This window comes from Amblyraja radiata, chromosome 18 (assembly GCF_010909765.2).
Source record: "Amblyraja radiata isolate CabotCenter1 chromosome 18, sAmbRad1.1.pri, whole genome shotgun sequence".
NCBI classification, from domain to species: Eukaryota; Metazoa; Chordata; class Chondrichthyes; order Rajiformes; family Rajidae; genus Amblyraja; species Amblyraja radiata.
In genome coordinates, this window is record NC_045973.1 from 31,383,916 (window position 1) to 31,406,179 (window position 22,264).

At 39.9% G+C, this 22,264-nt stretch overlaps 1 protein-coding gene across 1 annotated transcript in view; it reads right to left on the bottom strand.

Annotated features, from left to right (window-relative positions):
• The window catches only part of LOC116983339 (transforming protein RhoA-like), a 29,832-nt gene extending 18,635 nt beyond the window's left edge, over positions 1-11,197 (bottom strand). The window contains exon 1 of the mRNA XM_033037048.1: positions 10,954-11,197. The gene's annotated coding sequence lies outside the window, so the exon portion shown is untranslated. The remainder of the gene's footprint in view (positions 1-10,953) is intronic.
• Between the last annotated feature and the right edge of the window lie 11,067 nt (positions 11,198-22,264).

A 22,264-nucleotide genomic window follows, 5' to 3' on the forward strand; every position in this document is an offset into this window, starting at 1 on the left:
AGCATTGTGTGTCCATCATTGGAGTAAACCAGCATCTGCAGTTCCTTCTACACATCCTATTCATAAACGGAACCACTCAGAGCTGAAAACAAATGCCTAGATAAAATGTAGTCTGCTGTTGGAAGTTTCTAGACTACCTTGCTGTAAAATAAACAGGCAACTGGATACAAATGAAATAAACACTTCATTCATTGTCAATGATAATGTCAAATGTAACAAATGCATAACACATTATGCATTTCTGATGCATTTTGGTCCAATGCATTCCTGGCTAACAATAGCTACCATTACAAATGACCGAGAATTAATTCTGTACATTAACAAATTATTCTGCAGACCAAAAATCTATTCACTGTCGATAAAATAGCAAAAACCATTTCAGTTAAATCACAATACTCCATCTGTTTAATAGTGACCACCCATGGCAAGAATCAACAGCACAGTTAATTAAGTGCTTATGATTAACGTTACAGATGTTCTAGAATTGAAGTAAAAAAATCCAAAGAAACTGCACTACTATTTTTAAATGTAGTCATTTCCAATGAAAGAGCAAGCTATATCCCCAATAATGAAAACCAACCATATCATATCATATCCTTTATAACTATAAAACTCTGATCTCGCGTGTGTGTTTAATTTTTGTGTGTTGTCACATCTTCTCGAAAAAACGACGCGCTAACGGTAATTTTTTAAACATATTCTTCGAGAGATTTACCCTCTGGAGTCCGAATTCGCCTTATATGAAAAATTCATGCTTTATTTCTCGAGTTATTTATGAAAATGTTCACAAATCCAATAAAACTTTGAAAATAAACGAGATGATCTCGCTGATGACGTCACAATGGGTCTGCTGCGTGCGGCCTGCTCTGTGTTCCACACGCTGGTGGGGGGAGAGGAGGAGGGTGGGAGTGGGGGGGGGGAGAGGTAGTGCGTGTGGGGGGTGGTTAGTGTGTGTGTGACGCCGCAGGCCACCCCCCCCCCCCCCCCGCAACTGCGCGTTGTGGGGACGGGACCCAACGGGTCCCCCTTGGTCTAGTCTTCTTTAAAAACATAGTTTTTAACTTTAAATAAGAGGTCTGTGCAATGGCTCAGTTGGATGGCATCAATTTCCAATATTTTATATGCCCTCTTTAAATCCTGTTCTGTTATGTCAAGTTATATGTACTTAAAAGCTAATGCACAACACAATGCTCATTTACAAGCCTAAAATACGCAACATTGAAATAGTCTTATGCCTTTATGGTCTCATACATGACCGCAAAGGTCTATCAAGCCAATACATGCTTTCTCTATTTCATGCCAAATTCAATAGTGAAATTAATAGAGCCATCGTTCACAATCCCTCCATTTCCTAGGCACCTGTCTCCCCCCCCCCCCACCACATGATAGTCATGAGGAGTCTGATAAGGTAAATGGTCACAGGAGTGGGAGTCTAAAACTAGAAGGCATAAATTTAAGGCAGGGTGAAATAGTTAGAGGGGACACAAGGGGTAATTATTTGCCTCAGAAGGTAGTAGGTATATGGAGCAAGCTGCCAGAAGAGGTGGTAGTGGAGGCTACGGTTATATTTAGAGGTTATTTGAACAGATGCATGAATAGAAAATGTTCAGAGGGATGTTGACCAAATGCAGACAAGGATTAGTTCAGGTCGGGGCATTGGTCAGCATGGTTATATATAACTCAGCACATTCTTTTTTTTATTTTATTTTTTTATTTTTTTTATTAGGAGCAATTGTACACGGATAAATCGCTCGGCATCTACAGCTATACAATTATTGTACAGCTTCCTTTTTTTTCAAATTTTATCATAACAAACACACAGTAGACAGAGAACAAAAAACAACAATTAAAGAAACAAAAAACAAAAAAATCAAATAAAAACAAAAAACAAACAAATAAACCCAAGAACATATCAACAAACAATAAAAACAAAAACAAAAAAAAAAAACGAGTGGAGGGCAGCCAGAATATGTCAAAGTGCAAGATCAAAGTTCGCTCAGATTAAAGACATAGCACAGCAGCAAAATAAACAAATCAGACAGTTATGCCTCATCAAGCAATATCAAAATTGGTTTCCACACCTTCAAAAAATAATTTTGTGAATTCCCTTTGTTAAAACAAATCTGTTCCATCTTAGCAATAGAAAGCATTTCGTTGAGCCACCTCTTGAAACATGGGGAGAGTTGAGACTTCCAATTCAGTAATATTATTTTTTTAGCTGCAACCATACCTGCTCTAAGAATCTGCTTCTGGTGGGAAGGAAGGGCCCTTGTATTGTCAGAGCAACCAAAAATAGCCAGATTACAATCAGGCGGAATATTTATTCGACATTGTTTGGAAAGACAGTTAAATATGTCACTCCAGAAATTACTTAAAACTGGACAGTGCCAAAATAAATGTGATAGTGATCCTTCTGCAGTACCACATCTGTCACACATGGAGGAAACCGATTCAAAAATCTTGTTAAGTTTGGTTTTAGAATAATGTAGTCTATCCAAGACTTTAAATTGAATTAATCTGTATCAAGAACTAATAGAGCAGCTCTGTATACTGGACAAACCTTCCTCCCACAGTTCATTTGACACAGAAGTGCCCAATTCTGCAGCCCAGGCCTCCCTGAGATGACCGGCTTCAACTGGTGTCGTAAAGGCAGTGACAAAGCGGGAGTCAAGTGTTTAGAGTCAGGCTGTGAGAGAAGTAGATCATAAAGAATGTGACTTTTTGGTTTGACTATGAATTCTGGGATACGCTCCTGTACAAAATGCCTGACTTGAAGGTAGCGATAGAAGTGTTGTTGAGGAAGGCGATATTTAGTTTGGAGCTGAAAAAATGAGGCAAATTTATTATCTACTCAGCACATTCATAAGTGCATCAACAAAATGGAAACAAGTGATTCATGAAAATAATTATGTGGAGTACTTTTAGCAGAAATTTGAACTGCAATTTCAAGTGCACTTTGGACACAATTTCCTGACTACATTCAAAACAGGAACTCTAGCTCATTGTTTGAAGAAGTGCAAACATGGGAATTATATTCTTGTTTTAATAGCAAAATGCAGGATTACTCGTTTTAACACATTGCATTAAAAAAATCACATGTTTTCTGAACCAACATTTGTACATTAATATGATGACTTCCAACATTTGGAACATATATTGATAATATAAAGTATAATGGAAGGAACATACAAAAAGATGGGGAGGAATGACATTAAATTTTGAAAATGGGCTCTTTTTACACCACCTTCCCAAAAGGTTGGGTGAAGTAGTGGAATAGAACTTAAATATTAATGGACCTGTCCCACTTCGCCGATAAATCTTTCTTTCTCATCTTAAATCAACCCTTAGTTTTAGGCCTCCATGCCCCTGGGAACTCTCTCCAATGATCTGCTAATTAATCTGTAATAACAAATGTTGGTTAAAAGATAATCTGGACATTATCACATTTGTCCATCTGATGTGCATAAAAAATTGGCTTACTTTCTCCCCAGATTCCTCATTTTAAGTACAGCAAAAAACCCATTCTTCCCAATGCACATGGTAATTTTGCCCATATGCTATAAATGTGAAGTACTGATCATAACAGCTTCAGAACAGTCAAAGATTTATCAATAATTATCGGCACCTAACTTCCAAATTGTGGAATGATATCCAAGTATTGTGCGTGCGTGCGAGGGGCTGAAGCATGCATATAGTTAGATTTAATTGGATTGCAGACAAACTGCAGAAATATATTTTTTCGCATTAAAAGTTTCTTTTGAACCTAACAGCAAAGCATAAGTATACAAAATAGTTGTGAGATAACCATTTCACATCCTCTGTAAGGTAAATCTCTCAAGTAGTATTTTAATCAATATGACTTGGATTTTACATTCAAACTCTTTATCAGGTGATAGTTTTGAAATTGTGAGGTCAACCAGTGGTCAGCAAACATATCGTATACTCCAAAAGAAAACCACTGCCATTCTTCAGCCTGAAGGGCCCTGATCCAAAACATTGTCTTTCCATTTTCTTCCACCGATGCTGCCTGACCTGCTAAGTTTCTCCAGCACTTTGCATTTTGCTCAAGATTCCAGCATTTGCAGTTCATTGTGTTTGCACTTGCTTTCTTGTTTTGCATTTGGACAATCTTTTGCCAATTATTTTTTTGTATTTGTATACTTGAAGTAAAGAGGCATCTTACTCTAACACCATTCTATTTCATTATTCAAGGCAACAAATCATTTGGTACAAAAACGAGCTGCAGGAGGAATTCAGCAGGACAGGCATCAAACTCACCAGATATTGCTGCAAATAGACACTGTATTGTACTTACTCTATTTAGATATCGTTTTTTTACCCTGATTTGTTACTTTAGTTGAAAGTGGGAAGATTTTTAACATTGATTCAGAAAATTAATTGGGGTCTATGTAGGAAACATTTGTAGTAATATTAAACTATAAAAGGCTGCTGAATCTTCATTAATATTTAACTGTGGGCTTAAAAAAAAAAAGCAGATCAGAATCCTCTCTATTCTGCATGATTAGTCAAAAATAAAAAGGTAAATGAAATGAATTAGAAAAATTTGCCTGACACTAGTCAGCTTTAGTACATCTGCACATTCCAATGACAATCAGGTATGTGAAACATCACTAATAACTTTTACATCCTAAGGCTGCAGCACAAGTTCAAATGCTTCACCAACTACAGTGCTTCAGAATGTTAGGTACAACAGGAGGTATTAGTATTGAAATTAAATCTGAACAATTTAATAACCTAGCAATTGTTTTCCACCTCACAATGGAACATACACAAATGATGGGCAATCATGGCCAATTTCAGAATTTGAATATACAACTGGTACAACAATTGTAGGTATCTGCTTCTCCTGTGCAGAAAACCAATGTAGGCTGATGAATTAGAGAATTATGTTCAATTGCCCATTCTCCTTCAGAGGACTAGGTAATAATTATTTTCCCCCTTCACACCCTCTAACAGAATCTGTTAAAGCTAAACTTTAGTCCACACTGCTTATCATTTTTGGTTTCCAGTGCCATAATTTCTGTGGTGAAACGTGATGCTGTTTTTTATTCATTTTTAAAATGCAGTGGTTCTTGAGTACAGATAATTTGTATTTCATCCAAAGATGTTGTTGTCCCCAAAAGCCCACTCACACATGCCAACTATGCTGACATCAGATCTATCCAATCACAATCCAGGATTAAAATTCTTACAGCACAATAAAACTTTTAAGATACTGCATTCTTCAAGGGAAAAAAAAAAGCTTCAGGGTGGAAATTATTCCAGAAACTTGCCAATCAAAGAAGATTATAAAATTCGGTTAACAATTCCATCTTAAGAAACTTAGGAACCAATCAGAAGGTGCAGAAAGTAAAAGTTGTCTTTTGTTGGAGAGATTCTAGTCATCAAAAGTATGCCATTTATATATATATATATATATATATATATATATATATATATATATATCTGTAAATATATCTGTTAAAACCAACTGTTGAGAATTACATGAGGAAAATGGGAGGAGTCAAGTTTCTATGGAAAAACTAAAAGACTAATAATGACGACTTTTAGTGTTTCCAGATCAATTACACAAAATCCAAATTGGAATCTTTTATTCATGCTCATATGATGAACTCATGAATTGGCAGGCAAGCAACAGTCCACAGGCAGGACATTAGTTATGATGATTAATTCCAATTTTACTGAGATGATCGATTAGAAACAACTTAATTTATCAGATGGATGAAAAAGCTAATCATAACAGATAAAATTATTGGAAAATTGGCAAAAGCAGACCAGCTGACAGCAGTAAATATATAGGATGAATGAACAATAGGCAACATACATGAAGCAGATTTAAAGAAAATACACTTGTATGGATGTTGGTATATAAGCAGTCATTTTTACAAGCAAAAACATCAATATAAATTTGTCTCAAACTGGCAGATTGGCACCAAATGCAATGAATTATTTTATTCCAGATGAATGACTGATTCAACATATCTACAAAATAGGTTTCCTAACAGAACATGCAGATGTAGGGTTACAAACACAGATCTTTAAAAAGTTAAAGAGCAGATGAAAAGGCCATAAAAAGGCATATGTAATATTAAGCACAAGTACAGTACAGAAGCAACAAACAGGACAAAATCTGTTCCTCATCGCTTGAGCCAGGGAAAATGTATTAAAAATACCATTGAAATGATGTTCACAAGTTCATAAATGATAGGAGCAGAATTAGGCCAGTCGGCCAATCAAGTCCACTATACCATCTAATCATGGCTGATCAATCTCTCGGTCCTAACCCCATTCTCCTGCCTTCTCCCCATAGCCTCTGACACTCGTACTAATCAAGCATCCTTATCCTCCATGCCTAATCTTAAGGTAGATACTGACTTTTAAAATGATTTAGGTATTTGAAAACAATTAGAAAGTAACAGAAGTGGATTTACTGTGCCACTTGCAGTTAAACACAAATACTCTGTTCTGTGTATAATTTATAAAAATGCTCCAAAATAGCTTTGCACATATTTCTTCAAAAATGTGGAGCAGTGACATTACAATTGGGGCATATGAAAAGTTTAAAATATCATACTGTTTTCGTTTGTTGTTTAATAATAATAATAGACTATATAGGTCGCACCACGTACTTCGGTTTGTACTATTATGATCTGGTTACCAAGTATTAGTGATAACTTTTGGGGGGGTTATTGATTGTTGTACATTTATTGTATTCTTGCATAAATGTGCCTGTAAAGCTGCAGTAAGAATTTTGTTGTTTCCATATGAAAATTACACTCTTGACTATTCAAGAGAAAAATCGGCTATTTGCAACTCCAGTACAATTTAGTACAACTCCATAAAGGAAACTACCACACTGATATCTAGAATCTGATTAAATGATCAAAATTAGTCACCAAACTATCACTTAAATGGAAACAGTACTGTCCTCCTGGGTCCAAAATTCTGACAAAAATAGAATTGTACCAGAGAATCGACATAGACTGTTAATTTCAAAAAAGCAGTATTCCTCATAGAATCTTCACTGTATTATTTTGAAGTGTGAAAACGTAGCAACACAGAACAAGATTTTGTACACCAAAATTGTCTTAAGGGGTACTGTTTTAAGATTAAGTGACGATAAATAAACAAGAATGTTACAACCAACTCAAACCACACTCGCACATTAAAACCTAAAGAGCATTTATGATTATATTTGAATCAAATGAATAATGGATGTGGGCATTAGTTAGGAAGCCAATATTTATTAGCAATCCTAATTACCCTTGAAAAGATGCGGTTTCTTCCTTCTCAAAGTACTGCGGTGTGAAGTTACTTCAATTGAGCTGTTAGGCAATGAGTTACGGAAATTAGATGCAATGACAAAGGATGCATGATATTTTCCGCAAACAAAGTGAGATTTGAAATGGAGGGGTATTTGTGAATAATGGTCCTAGGCAACTGTTCCTTCGAGCCAGTGAGGATCAGGGATCTGGGAAATGCTGTTGAAGAAGCATCTTGCAGGTGACACACATTGCAACCACAGTGAACGAGTGCAGAGGGAACAGCTATTTAAGGAGGCAGTTATGGGAACAACTAGGGGGTTGCTTAGTATAGAAGTTAGAAATACAGAACTGCAGATGCTGGTATACAAAAGATACAAAGTGCTAGAGTAACTCAGTGGGTCAGGTAGCATCCCTGGGGAACAAGGATAGGTGATGTTTTGGATTGGGACCATTCTTCAGACTGATTGCTTATTATTGTAAGTCAATTATTGCAGAACATGCAGCCAAAGAACAGCTCGTATAACATTTCCGAGGTGTGTTCTAGTCAAGTCAAATGCAGTCCCCAGGACATTGACAGAGTGACATTTGGTGATGCGAATGCAATTGAATATCTAAAAGTGGTCGGGAGGTGTAGGTTAGTCACTTGTTGAACATAGTTATTGCCTGTGAATGAAACGGCACAAATATTACTCAAGTCTAAATGTCGCCCAGATTTTCTTCCATGCGGCAACAGACAATTTCATTATGAATAGCCAAGAATGGAATTGATTGCTCTGTAAACCCAGGCAAAGATCCTTACTTCTGAACTAATGATGGAGGAAAAGTCTAATGGAATAGCTGAAGGCCATGCTGGTTTTAGACCTCCAATCCTATCTTGGTCCATCTTGCTTTGTGCTGGATACAACTCCATGCTAGAGGATATTTCCCAAATATTTCAAAAGTTCTTTGAAAATGCACTTCATCAAATACCACGGTGCTATCCCAATATCCCCTGAAGTGTTTTCCACTTTTCAGAATAAAAGCCTTATAATGAAGTCAGGCCCTGATAAAACATCATTCACACTTTTACCATAAATGCTGTCTGACCTGAATATTCCCACATTTCTAATTTCCAGAAGAACATTTTGCTTTTGTACCATGAGCTTGCTTTCACACACAAATTCTCCAATCTTGCCATACCAACCTGATAACATATTTACATTTTAATTTTGGCTGGAAAATACGTAATTTCATCAGAGTTCTGATTGCATGCAAAAATAAAATCACTCCTTCCATAAAGATCTGCTAATATAATATATGCATCATCAGAGGCACATGTTGCTCTTAAAATATCCAACTGTGGAAAAGCTCATAGCGAAATTCACACCTGGCAAGAATATCTGAAGAAGCAGGCTATTCAGCCTCTCAAATCATTTAATGTAGCCGAGTTGACTATAACCAATCTGATCATAATCTGTATACAGCACTCTTGTCTATTATGGGTAACATTACACCCATCTCCCAATCTATCCCCAAACCTTTTTTCCCTGACCCACTGCACTCAATTGTGCCCCGCAGAGGGAGAAGAGGAGGGAAGAGACAGCAGCCCTAAGATTTTTGCCTCCATCACAGCGAGGAGGTGCTTGGTGGACTCACTGTGGTGGATGTTAATTTGTGTTTACTGTCTGTTCTGTTGTTTATTATTGTATGTATGGCTACAGGTAACGACATTTCATTCAGACCGTAAGGTCTGAATGACAAATAAAGGATCTAATTCTAATTCTAAATCGTTGTACAGATTCTGTAAAGATATCTCAGCAGCAACTGGGAATCTAGCCTTACATAATTTAAATTATAGTTATCTTACAAGAAATTAGCAAATTACCACCAAAAAACAATTTCTTAGGTCAAGTTTTGTTCAAATCTTTTCCATAGATATGTAATAACATTCACTACAGGTTATGGATAAATTATAATTGTATAAAGTAACAACTTATTTTGCAAGGATATATGTCAAGGACATTTAATATTTCGTAAAATTGGTGGTAAAAGATTATCCATCGTAATCCATATTAAATAAAATTAGAAACGGTCAGTGTTTAGGTAGGCAAAATAACTCAAGTTCCAACAGGTTCAGAACCAGTTTCCCTTTAAGTTTATGGGAAACAATAAAAGCTTCCTTCATTGAGAAAATGTCATCCCCAGAGATGAAGTTTCAGCCAAGAGATCATCTCTTAAGTATTCCCCTTTTAGATTCTTCATTGTTCAATTTATTTTTCTATGGATTATTTAAAGTAAAATGTTAATGTTATTCAAGGGTTTAAAAAACAGCCATTGCAAAACAAGGACTGGATGAGGGGACGGGCTACAATCCTGAAATATTAATACAAACTAATTGCTCAAACAAATCAAGTTGGAAAAAGTGCAAGGAAATTAAGCTGCCAATTTGGCGCACACGCATTTTTTGGGTGAATAAACAGCAGAAACTACAAACTTTAAAAAGATGTCTTAAAAAAAAGAAATCAAAGAAATCCTAACTTGGGTCACGATAAGGCAAACATTTCTAGACCCCAACCCTTCTTAAAAAAGGTCGAAAAATCTTAACAGAACTATGACAAGTCTGCCAAAAAACAGACACAGAAGCCAAAGAAAATCTAAATTTAGGGCGGTTGCCATTTTAAAATAGATCACCTCATTTTAGATGTCCTGATATTTCCGGGGTTTTTTTAAACATAAGAAGCTGTCTGATCACACTTGAAATATAAAGCTAAATCCTGCAGATGTGCAAAACGCGAACACATATCTACGATATAATGTGAGATTTTTAAACATTAAAAACTTCATCTTGAAAGTAATTCCCTCACATCCATCACCCTATCCCTGTTATAAACACAAGGGCCTCGATTTACAAATGCTTCCTCTCACCAATTACAAAGAAAATCCATTCAGTGTTCCACCCACCCACCACCTACTTAAACCGGCATCTCAAGAGCCCAACAGAGGCAGTAAATTCGCATTAAAGGATTAACAACACAGCAAAACAATATAAAACTTTCCAACATCCAGGAAAAAAAAGAGAAAACAAAGGAAAATCTCCAACTGAACAATGAAACAGGAAAAACCCGGGGAAGAAGATACCTACATGATGCTCCAACTTTGTGTTTGAGTGAAGAAGGGAAGATGGAGGGGAGGCAGGGAGCGGGGTATGGGGGTGAACCAACCATTGAGGTGCGGGGTTAATACATTGAGGCTGTTAATTTGAGTATTTTTTGTTCAGTAAGAGATAAAAGAGAGTCCACCCCATCCTGCATGATGCCCCCCATTCCCCTTGGGTTGGGTCAATTGCCCCCCAAAACAAAATCCAAACATAAGATGGCGGCGGCCAGCAACAGATGCTTAAAAAATGGGGCAAAACACCAGTAAATCTATTCGCAACAGGTCAACATCCGCAATATAAACCTTGAGATCAAAAAGTCATTAAAAAAAATAATTAACCTTGATTAAATCCAGTCAAACTGAACACACAGGCACTCACACACACACACCCAAATGTCCCGTCAGCACAGGCCGGCTGTCGTTGGAAAAACACCAGGGCAGAAAAAAACCCTTAATAGATTAAACGGAAAGGTTTTAAGGTGATGGTTCTCGATCTGAAAACAGGCGAATTAGTGAATGCAATGTGACTTACCGGCAAGGTTGTGATTTTGGCGTGAGGGTTGGAGGTTTGTGTGTGTGTGTGAGGTAAAGGTTTGCTCGTCCTTTTTTTTTTCTCCCTGTGGCGCCACTTCCTTTTCTCTCTCGGTTAGAATCGGGCCGGGCTGAGACGAGGCGCGCTCCCGCGCGACGTGGCCACGCCTGGGGGGAGGCGAGGGTTGCACAATCCACAGCAACTATTCTCTTCCCAGGGGCAAGAGCTTCTCTCTCTCTCCTGGAGACCGATTGATCACTTGAACAGAGAGAGCTTTGCTGGAGGGAAGGAATTCACCACAGGGTGGGGGACTTTGGTATTGCACACGTTGGCATTAAGGAAAGAACAAAAAAAAGCTCAGAATTAATGTCTAGCTGCAAATAAATCACCAAAAAGTTATTTTACTACGCATTAGTCACCATGCAGACTGGTCGCACTAAGGATTGAATGTTTTATGGAACTCTTATTGGCGTCATTAATTTATTGATTTTCTTTTTATTTATTATATATTATCCATGTCTATTGTGTTTTCAGGCCGGTCATACTGCTGCAAATAAGAGTTTCATTGTTCAAATGTGAAAATTCAAGAATGCTGGTACAAATGACAATTAAACTCCCTTGACCAGTAGAGGCTCTCAAAGCTGGGGTGTGGAATTCTTATGGCCAAGGAGCAGCACTTTTAGCGACTTGTCGGGCAACCCCCTCCCTCTCTCCCTCCTCTCCTTCTCGGACCCATGAGCCCACTCACCGTTGTGTAAAATCAAGGCCAATCCCAATGTAACTGCAATCCCACCGCCCACTGGTAACCTTTCACCACTAGGCTTATTCAGAATTCTACGTGCCTGAAAAATAATCAAAGGCTCAACTTCCACTGAGAAAGAGAATTCCAAAGACTCAATAGACAATAGGTGCAGGAGTAGGCCATTCGGCCCTTCAAGCAAGCACCACCATTCAATGTGATCATGGCTGATCATCCCCAATCAGTACCTCGTTCCTGCCTTCTCCCCATATCCCCTGACTCCGCAATTTTTAAGAGCCCTATCTAGCTCTCTCTTGAAAGCATCCAGAGAACCTGCCTTCACTGCCCTCTGAGGCAGAGCATTCCACAGACTCACCACTCTCTGTGAGAAAAAGTGTTTCCTTTCTAAATGGATTACTCCTTATTCTTAAACTGTGGCCCCTGGTTCTGGACTCCCCCAACATCGGGAACATGTTTCCTGCCTCTAGCGTGTCCAAGCCCTTAACAATCTTATATGTTTCAATGAGATTCCCTCTCATCCTTCTAAATTCCAGAGTGTACAAGCCCAGCTGCTCCATTCTCTCAGCATATGACAGTCCCGCCATCCCGGGAATTAACCTTGTAAACCTGCGCTGCACTCCCTCAATAGCAAGAATGCCCTTCCTCAAATTAGGGGACCAAAACTGCACACAATACTCCAGGTGTGGTCTCACTAGGACTCTGTACAACTGCTGAAGGACCCCTTTGCTCCTATATTCGATTCCTCTTGTTATAAAGGCCAACATGCCATTCGCTTTCTTCACTTCCTGCTGTACCTGCATGCTTACTTTCATAGACTGATGTACAAGGACCCCCAGATCCCGTTGTACTTCCCCTTTTCCCAACTTGACGCCATTTCGATAATAATCTGCCTTCCTGTTTTTGCTACCAAAGTGGATAACCTCACATTTATCCGCATTAAACTTCATCTGCCATGCATCTGCCCACTCCCCCAACCTGTCTAAGTCACTCTACATTCTCATAGCATCCTCCTCACAGTTCACACTGCCACCCAGCTTCGTGTCATCTGCAAATTTGCTAATGTTACTTTGAATCCCTTCATCCAAATCATTGATGTATATTGTAAATAGCTGCAGCCCTAGCACCGAGCCTTGCGGTACCCCAGTAGTCACTGCCCGCCACCCTGATAGGGACCTGCTAATCCCCACTCCCCATTTCCTGTCTGCCAACCACTTCTCTATCCATGTCAGCACTACCCCCAATACCATGTGCCCTAATTTTGCCCACTAATCTCCTACGTGTGACCTTATCAAATGTTTTCTGAAAGTCCAGGTACACTACATCCACTGGCTCTCCCCTGTCCATTCTCCTAGCTACATCTTCAAAAAATTCCAGAAGATTAGTCAAGCATGATTTCCCCTTCGTAAATCCATGTTGACTCTGACCAATCCTGTTATTGCTATCCAAATGTTTGGCTATCTCATCTTTTATAATTGGTCTATAATTCCCTGTTTTCTCTCTCCCAACCTTCTTAAAAAGTGGGATAACATTAGCTACCCTCCAATCCACAGGAACTGATCCTGAGTCTATAGAACATTGGAAAATTATCATCAATGCATCCACAATTTCTAGAGTCACTTCCTTAAGTACCCTGGGATGCAGACCATCAGGCCCTGGGGATTTATCAGCCTTCAGTCCCATCAGTCTATCCAACACCTTTTCCTGCATAATGTGGATTTCCTTCAGTTCCTCCGTCACCCCCAGATCCTCTGGCCACTACTATATCAGGAAGATTATTTGTGTCCTCCCTAGTGAAGACAGATCCAAAGTACCTGTCCAACTCATCTTCCATTTCCTTGCTCCCCACAATAAATTCACCTTTTTCAGTCTTCAAGGGTCCAACTTTGGTCTTAACTAATCCTTTCCTCATCACATACCCAAAGAGGCCTTTACTATCCTGCTTTATATTCCTGGCTAGCCTACCCTCGCACCTCATCTTTTCTCACCGCATTGTCTTCCTAGTTATCTTCTGTTGTTCTTCAAACATTACCCAATCCTCTTGCTTCCCACTCATCTTTGCTACTTTGTACCACTTCGCTTCAATCTTTGTACTGTCTACTTTAGACTCATTATTATACGAGAATTTTCCCGAACAGTCTGCGACCCATAGCGCTGTGGCCATAGCGCTATATTTAGAACCCATAGCGCTGCAGCCGACAGCTCAAAACAAAGCTTTTAACCGTACCTTGATACACATGACAATAATAAACCCGGACACAAGTAACTGCAGATGCTGGTTTACAACAAAAGGCGCAAAATGCTGGAGTAATTCAGTGAATTTTTAATTTATTTTTTAATTTGAATGGCAGTATCTCTGGAGGTCATGGATGGGTGAAATTTCAGATCGGGACACTTCTTCAGACTGATTGTAGTAGTGGGGAGAAAAGTGGAAGAGAAGTGGGGCTGGACCAGGGAAGTGGGGTGGATACAGATGAGGGGGGTGTCCCACACATCTTTAAACTTTGCCCCATTCACGTTAATGCTTTGCCATATTTGATGTTTTTTATCCTGGGAAAAATGTTCTGGTTGCTTGGGATTCTGCAAGATCTGAAGAATCTCTGCCTCCTGCGACCTCCGGTATTCCAGGAAAAATAATCCAAGTCTATCTAACCTCTTCCTGTGGCTAATATCCCCTAATTAAGGCATCATTCTGGTAAACGTCCTCTGCACTCTTTCTAATGTCTCCTGTAATGTGGTGACCAGAACAGCACGCAATACTACAAATGCAGCCTACCCAAATTCGTATAAACCTGCATCATGATTTCCTGACTCTTAAACTCAATTCCCCGACCAATTAAGGCAAGCATACTATTAGCCTTCTTTACCACTCCATCTACTTGTGTTGTCACTTTCAGGGAGTTATGGACTTCGACCCCAAGATCCCTCTGTACATCAATGCTGTTGTCATGCCATCAATTGTATATTTTTCCCATACATTTGACCTCCCAAGTACAACACCTCATACTTCCTTGGATTCAATTCTATCTACCTTTTCTCTGCTAATTTCTGTACCTGATCTATATCCTGCTGTAGAGTTTGACAGTCTGTGACTCCAGCAGTCTTGCTGTCATCTGCAAACTTACTAACTATCCCCTCTAAGTGTACATCTAAGAAATGTATATATATCACAAGCAGCAGAGATCCCAGCACACATTCCTGCAGAACTCCACTGGCCAAAGAACTCCATCCTAGATAAAGGATTAAGGGTATAACGTTTAATGCAAGATAAAGTCCAATTAAAGATAGTTCAAAGGTCTCCAATGAGCTAGATGGAAGGTCAGGGATGTGAATGGGACAGTAATCACCAAGCTTCTCCATTTATGACCATATGATTGATCGAAGCTCATGTTTGAAACAACGCAAGGTGGTTGGGCCTAGATTACCATCTTGGGACTGTGATCACTTGTGTTCAGTTAAGCTTAATTGATGGAAAGTTTAACCACGAATCTTGTTAACTTTAACTTTACTAAACTCTTTGATGCCACAATCACTTCAATGTTGCCTCAAAATAAAACCAGTCACTCTCATATCACCCCTTGAATTCAACTGTGAGGTCTGGAAACGTGTTCATGACATCATTTACAAGTTCACGTTAGAAGAGTAGAATTAGGCCATTTGGCCCGTAGAGTCTACTTCGCCATTCAATCATTGCTGATCTCTGCCTCCGAATCCCATTTTCCTGCCATCTCCCCATAACCTTTGACTCCCGTTATAATCAAGAATTTGTCTATCTCTGCCATAAAAATAAATATCCATTGACTTGGCCTCCACAGCCCTCTATGGCAATGTCAGACCGTTCCACAGATTAATTTTAAAGCCGGCACTGATAAACATATGATTAATGAATAATGTTGATGGATGCTGAGGGGTGATCTAATAGAGGTATATAAAATGATTGGAAAATTTGATAGGGTGAATGCACAGAGCCTTGTACTCAGGGAAGAGGAATCAAGAACCACAGGACATATGTTTAAGGTGAAGGGAGAAAGATTTAATAGGAATCCAAGGGCCGACTTTTTCACTCGAATGGTGGTGGGTATATGGAATGAGCTATCACAGGAGGTAGTTGAGGCAGGTCCTATAACAGCATTTACAAGATACTTGGATAGGTACATGGATAGAAAAGGTTTGAAGGAATTTGTGCCAGGTCCAGACAAATGGGATTTGGTTGATTAGGCAACTTGGTCAACATGGGCCCGTTTCCGTGCCCTATGACTGGTACTTGATAATATTGTCATTGATGACTCTATAATTTTGCTGATGATTTAATGTAGGCTGATCGTGTCAGATTGGATTTGTCGTGCCATTCCCTCTGATTTTAATGAGATAATAGTTTTTAAGATTAATGTAATGCTTTACAGATTGATCAGGTCTGGTAAATTATTTTAAACCTATAAGCTGATTTAAACCAGAGAAATAGCCAGTGCATTTGATAAACAGACAACAAATGCACTGTCAATGGGCCAAAACCAGTTTCCTGCCTCACGCAGGTGAGTCATGAGATTAAATCGCTTTCAAAGTTAATCAACAATTTCTCAGTTACCAATCCAGTGTTTATGGACCCTTTGTGCACATCTGGTTCTCAGTGTGAAGATAGACACAAAAAGCTGGAGTAACTCAGCGGGGCAGAAAGCATCTCTGGAGAGAAGGAATGGGTGACGTTTTGGGTCAAGACCCTTCTTCAGTGTCTCAGTTCTGAAAGAGAGCTAGTGTTCCATGGTAGGATATCATTTGCGACTTCCAGCTAAAGCCAAGCATCAGTGTGAAGCAAATTCATGCAAATGACATCAATTCTGCAGCACACCCCGTCAGCAATGCTTGAACCCAGCCTCTTGCTTAAACACTGCAGTGAACATGCATAACTCAAGAGGTTTACTCAAGGAACAAACCGCCCAAAGTATGCTTGTGAAAGAGACCCATTTATAGTATTATTCAACCCTTTATAAAAAGAAGCATTTAACAACCATATTCGGAACACTTACTGCTGGAGAGTATTTCATCAATTCATGCTTTGAGAGTAAATTAATTCTACTTTGCTTTGAGCGAGTCCAATCACATGAAAGGAAGGAATTTAACTGTATGTAAACTCAGGTGTACACTTTATGATCAGAGTTTTTGCTTTCATGTGCTAATACAGCAAAGTAGTATTGAAGTTGGGGAGTCATGTTGCAGTTAAATCGGACGTTGGTGAGGCCAGTATTATATTCGGTTTTGGGCACCATGTTACTGGAAAGGTGTTGTTATGGTAGAAAGGGTGCAGAGAAGATTTACAAGGATGTTGATAGGACTCGAGGTCCTGAGCTATAGGGAGAGATTGAGCAGGATGGGACTCTATTCCTTGGAATGCAGGAGGATGAGGTGTGATCTTATAGGTGTACAAGATCATGAGAGGAATAGATCGGGCAAACGCGCGGAGTCTCTTGCCCAGAGTAGGGGAATCAACAACCAGAGGACTAAGGTTTAAGGTGAAGGGGGAAAGATTTAATAGGAATCTGAGGGGTAACTTTTTTTTTACACAAAGGGTGATAGGTATACTAATGCAGGTACTATTGCAATGTTTCAGAAACATTTAGACAGGTACATGGATAGGATAGGGTTGGAGGTTTATGGTCCAATAGGAAGATACAGCATGGAAACAGTATCTTCAGCCCACTGAGTCTATGCCGACCATCGATCATCTGTTCATTACTAGTTCTATGTTATCCCACTTACTCATCCACTCAGTACACATTAGGGGTAATGTTACAGAGAACAATTAACCTACAAACCCGCACGGCCTTGGGATATGGGAAGAAACTGGAGGAAACCCACATGGTCACAGAGACAACATGCCAACTCCACAGAGACAGCACCTGAGGTCAGGATCAACCTGGGGTCTCTGGCGTTGTGAGGTACTCTCTGCATGCTATTCCAGAAGTAGATCAATTAGACCTTAGACTTTAGATATACAGTGCGGACACAGGCCCTTCAGTCCACTGGGACTGCGCTGACCAGCGATCCCCATACACGAGCACTAACCTGCACGTTAGGGACAATTTCCAATTTTACCAAAGCCAATTAACCTACATATCCACACATCTTTGGAATGTGGGAGGAAACCAGAGCACCTGGAGAAAACCCATGCGGTCACAGGGAGAACATACAAACTCTATACAGACAGTACCCGTAGTCAGGTTTGAAACTGGGTCGCTGGTGCTGTAAGGCAGCAACTCTACTGCTGTGCCACTGTACCATCGCTGTAGTATACTCGTGTATGGTACAACTTGACTGGATAGTATACAGAACAGGCATTTCACCATACTTCTGTCCATATGACAATAAATGATCCATAACCAAAATAACTAGAGGATATGGATAATGGATATGACTGTTTAGTTTAATTTAGATATACAGCAGGGAAACAGGTCCTTCGGCCCACTGAGTCCGTGCCAGCCAGCGATTCCTGTACACCAATACAATCCTACACACCAGGGACAATTTAAAACCAAAGCCAATTAACCTACAAACATGTACGGAGTGTGGGAGGAAATTGGAGCACCTGGAGAAAGCCCACAAGGGGAGAATCTACAAACTCCATACAGACAGCACCAGTAGTCAGGATCGAACCCGGGTCTCAGGTGCTGTAAGCTGCAACTCTACCGCTGTGCCACCGTGCCGCATTGATTGAAGTGGAGAATCTGCTTGATCTACAATGACAGAGCAGGTTTGAGGGGTTGCATGGTCTCCTCCTACTTGTGATTATATCCTTTAAGTCAAACTGAAAGACAGATAACAGTTCATAAGACCATAAGACATTGGAGCAGTATTGGGTCATTTGGCCCATTGAGTCTCCACTGATCTATTTCCCTCTCAACCCCATTCTCCCACCTTCTCCCCATAACCATTGACATTCTTTCAGAACAATCACATCATAGAGAATGTGTTTTGTTGTGGAAGAGAGTGGCATTGTAGCTGTTGAAAACAGTGGTCTAATCTTTTGAATGGGAAGACGTGCACAAAAGGCAAAGACTTAAGGAAACCCAACCATGATTTTGGAAATTTCAACACGTCATAAAATTTTCATCACAAACACTAAACCTTGGGATCGCTAAGCGGAGTAGAATGTTAGTAGAGGGAAATTGGATGGTTCTGTCGTCGAGGAAGAAGCGGAGGGCTTTAAGGCCTTTCTGGTTGGGGGTGAAGGATCTTTAAAAAACAAAAAAAAATTACCAAAAGCCACAGATGATTTTTTTTCTGATGAAGGGTCTCTGACCTAAAATCATCAACTGTTTCTCTTTCCATTTATTGTTTTTATTGCCTTGTCAATAATATCTCTAAGCCTTAAAGGCAAGGAGAGCAAAGAAGCAGAAGGCTGGAATCTGGGAATGCACTATTTAACCACTCAAGCTTGTTTGCCATGTAATGAGATCATGGGTGATCTGTGACATAATCACATACTGTATGCTTCTTTGTTTCGTATCCCTTCATAACTTTCCAGACTTCATCTACACATTAACTTTCTGAGATCACTGTGCAAGGGTCGTCTGAAAACTACGAACTAGTATACCACTTTCTTAAAAATGTTTGTCCGTTCCCACAAGCAAATTGGATCATTTAGCATATAACATTTCGGATACAGTGCTGTGGTGATTACATTACTGTGCCAATAATCAGATTCCTGGTCCAGTGATCCAGCAATGCGAGTTTGAATCTCGCCAAGACAGCTATCTAATTCAAGTGATTAAGAAAATCTGGATATTAAAACAAGCTAATTCCCATAGCAGTAACCATGAAGCTAATAGATTGTTATTAAAAATCTATCTGGTTCATGGGAGGAGCCAGATTTCTTCCTTCTTCAAGGGAGGAAATCTATCTTCCTTACAAGTTTTGGCCTATATATATTACTCAGACCCCCAACATGTTCTCTAAACTACCTCTGCAGTTCAAGAGCAATTAAGGATCAATAATAAAGATCCCACGACCTATGATTTCCACCTCCTGTAAATAAACTTAAAAATGTTGCCACATTTTTCCGTAAAGGTTAACTAGTTTAAATCCCTTTCCATGCTCTTTTTTCTTCCTCACAGTTTAAGAGCGGCACAGTGGTGCAGCGGGTAGAATTGCTGCCTGACAGAACCAGAGACCTGGGTTCGATCTTGACCTCGGAAGCTGTCTGTGCGGAGTTTGTACATTCTCCCTGTGATCGCGTAGGTTTTCTCTGTGTGCTCTGGTTTCCTCTCACATTCCAAAGACGTGCAGGTTTCTCGGTTAATTGGCCTCTAAAAATTGACCCTGGTGTGTAGTGCACGTCGATCGCTGGGTGATGCAGACTCAGTGGGCCAAAGGGCTTGTTTCCAAGCTGTGCCTCTAAATGTAAATAAAAATCTAAACTCCCCTCACAAGTTATTTACCTGCACACCTTCATATCACTTGATAGATTGTACTTAGAGCACTTATCCAAATCATATAGTTTACAACTGATTTGACCCCATAGTGACCCCTGAGCTTACTCCACTATTGAATAAGATCACATCCTCGTTCATTTTCCTGTCCAATTCCCATACTTCGCAGCCAATTTTTCATTTACATACTGTGCACATTATGGAACAGTTGGTTACTGTTCTTAGTTTGAATCCCACCTGGCAACGAGGGAATCTAATTCAATAATTAAATAAATCTGGGTTTGAAAAACCAGCTGTGAATGTTGGGTGGGGGTTCGACGACATGGAAGGGCTTGACAACTGAGTGGGTCAAGGGAGGTTGCTTCCACTATGGTGGGCTATTGAAAATAAAAAGATCTCCAGGCTGCCAGCAACAGTTTCCAAGAGTGTCTCTCCACAATCCAGGGTGGTTGGCAGTTGCTGATGTGTGGGCCTCCTTGTTCTTAGAACTTCTCATCCAACAGCTATGGAAGTGAAACCACAAAAAAAAACATTTGACTGCAGGAGACCTAACCTTTAAAATAAATAACGTGAATAGATTTAATGTCATCAATGCATCATGTGATCAAACCATCAAGACTGCCTCCGACAACACTTGAGTAAATAGTTAATTAATATGTAGTTTAGTTCTGTTTGTAGATACAGAGTGGAAACAGGCCCTTCGGCCCACTTAGTACGAACCAACCAGCGATCACCCATAGACATTCTAGTACTACACATTAGGGGCAATTTACAGAAGCCAATTTACTTACGAGCCTGTATGTCTTTGCAATGTGGGAGGAAATCACAGCATCCAGAGAAAACTCACATGGTCACAGGGAGAACGTAGGAACTCCAAACAGACAACACCCATAGTCAGGATCGAACCAGGGTCTCTGGCACTGTAAGGCAGCAGCTCTATCGCTGTGCCACTGTGCTGTAATCATCATGCAGTTATAGAATGGTGACAAATTTCTGAAGAAAGAATGTTTCAGATGAGCCATTGAAATGAATGTTATCTATTGCTAGGTTTCCAAACTGGTATTGATGAATATTAATATATTACAACACCATGCCACATCTGCAAGGAAACTACAAGGTGAAGTATAAAGCATCATGCATGGCCAGTCTCTACATCTTCTTCAACTGAAAGGAACCGTGGACAATTAATGTGTCTGCCCTCAATGGGCTTGCCCCCACCTACATAAAAAGTCTTCTCACCCACCACTCCACCTCCAGGCCCCTCAGATCGGCCGACTTGGGGTTGCTGAATATCCCACGGTCTAGGCATAAGCTCAGGGGCGACCGCGCCTTTGCGGTTGCAGCACTTAGGCTGTGGAACAGCATTCCCTTTCCCATCAGAACTGCCCCCTCCATCGACTCTTTTAAGTCAAGACTATACTCCCAAGCCTTTCCTGACGTCCTCTGAGTGAGGGCTACATGTATATATGTATGTAGTCTGTTTTGTTGTGCTATTCTTATAACAAATGTAAAGCACTTTGGCCAACGAGATGACATACAAGCCACAATTCTAACGAATGGAGGGGACCTCCAGCAGTTTGCTTTTCACTCTTCTCAACCTTTCCCGCGGTTGGAGCTCCCAAAATCGATCTCCAGCAAAAGGCCACCAACTCCACGATGTTAGGCCGCAGTGCTGACGGAGATACGATGCAGAAATAAAATTGCATCTCCGTCAAGGTAAGAGATTAAAAAAAAGTTTCCCTCAACCACCCCCCCCCCCCCCCCCCACCACCCACCACCCACACACACACACATAAAACGCTAAAGAACACTAAAACATACATTTAATACATACTATAAAACAACAAAGAAGGAAGGGACGAGACGGATTGTTGGCGAGGCAGCCAAAGTGGGCGCCACCCGGTGGACTCAAAAAGAAACAAAATACTCACATAACTCTGCAGATCAAGCAGCATCTCTAAAGAACTTGGATAGGTTGAACCATGTTTTAGGTCGAGAACCTTTTTCAGACTGTTTCTTACTTACAGCAGCATAGCAACTCAGTAACACAATACATATAGATAATATATAATAAACAAAATAAATTAGTAACCCCAATATTCATACAAAAAAAAGCCCAAAGTCCTTACTG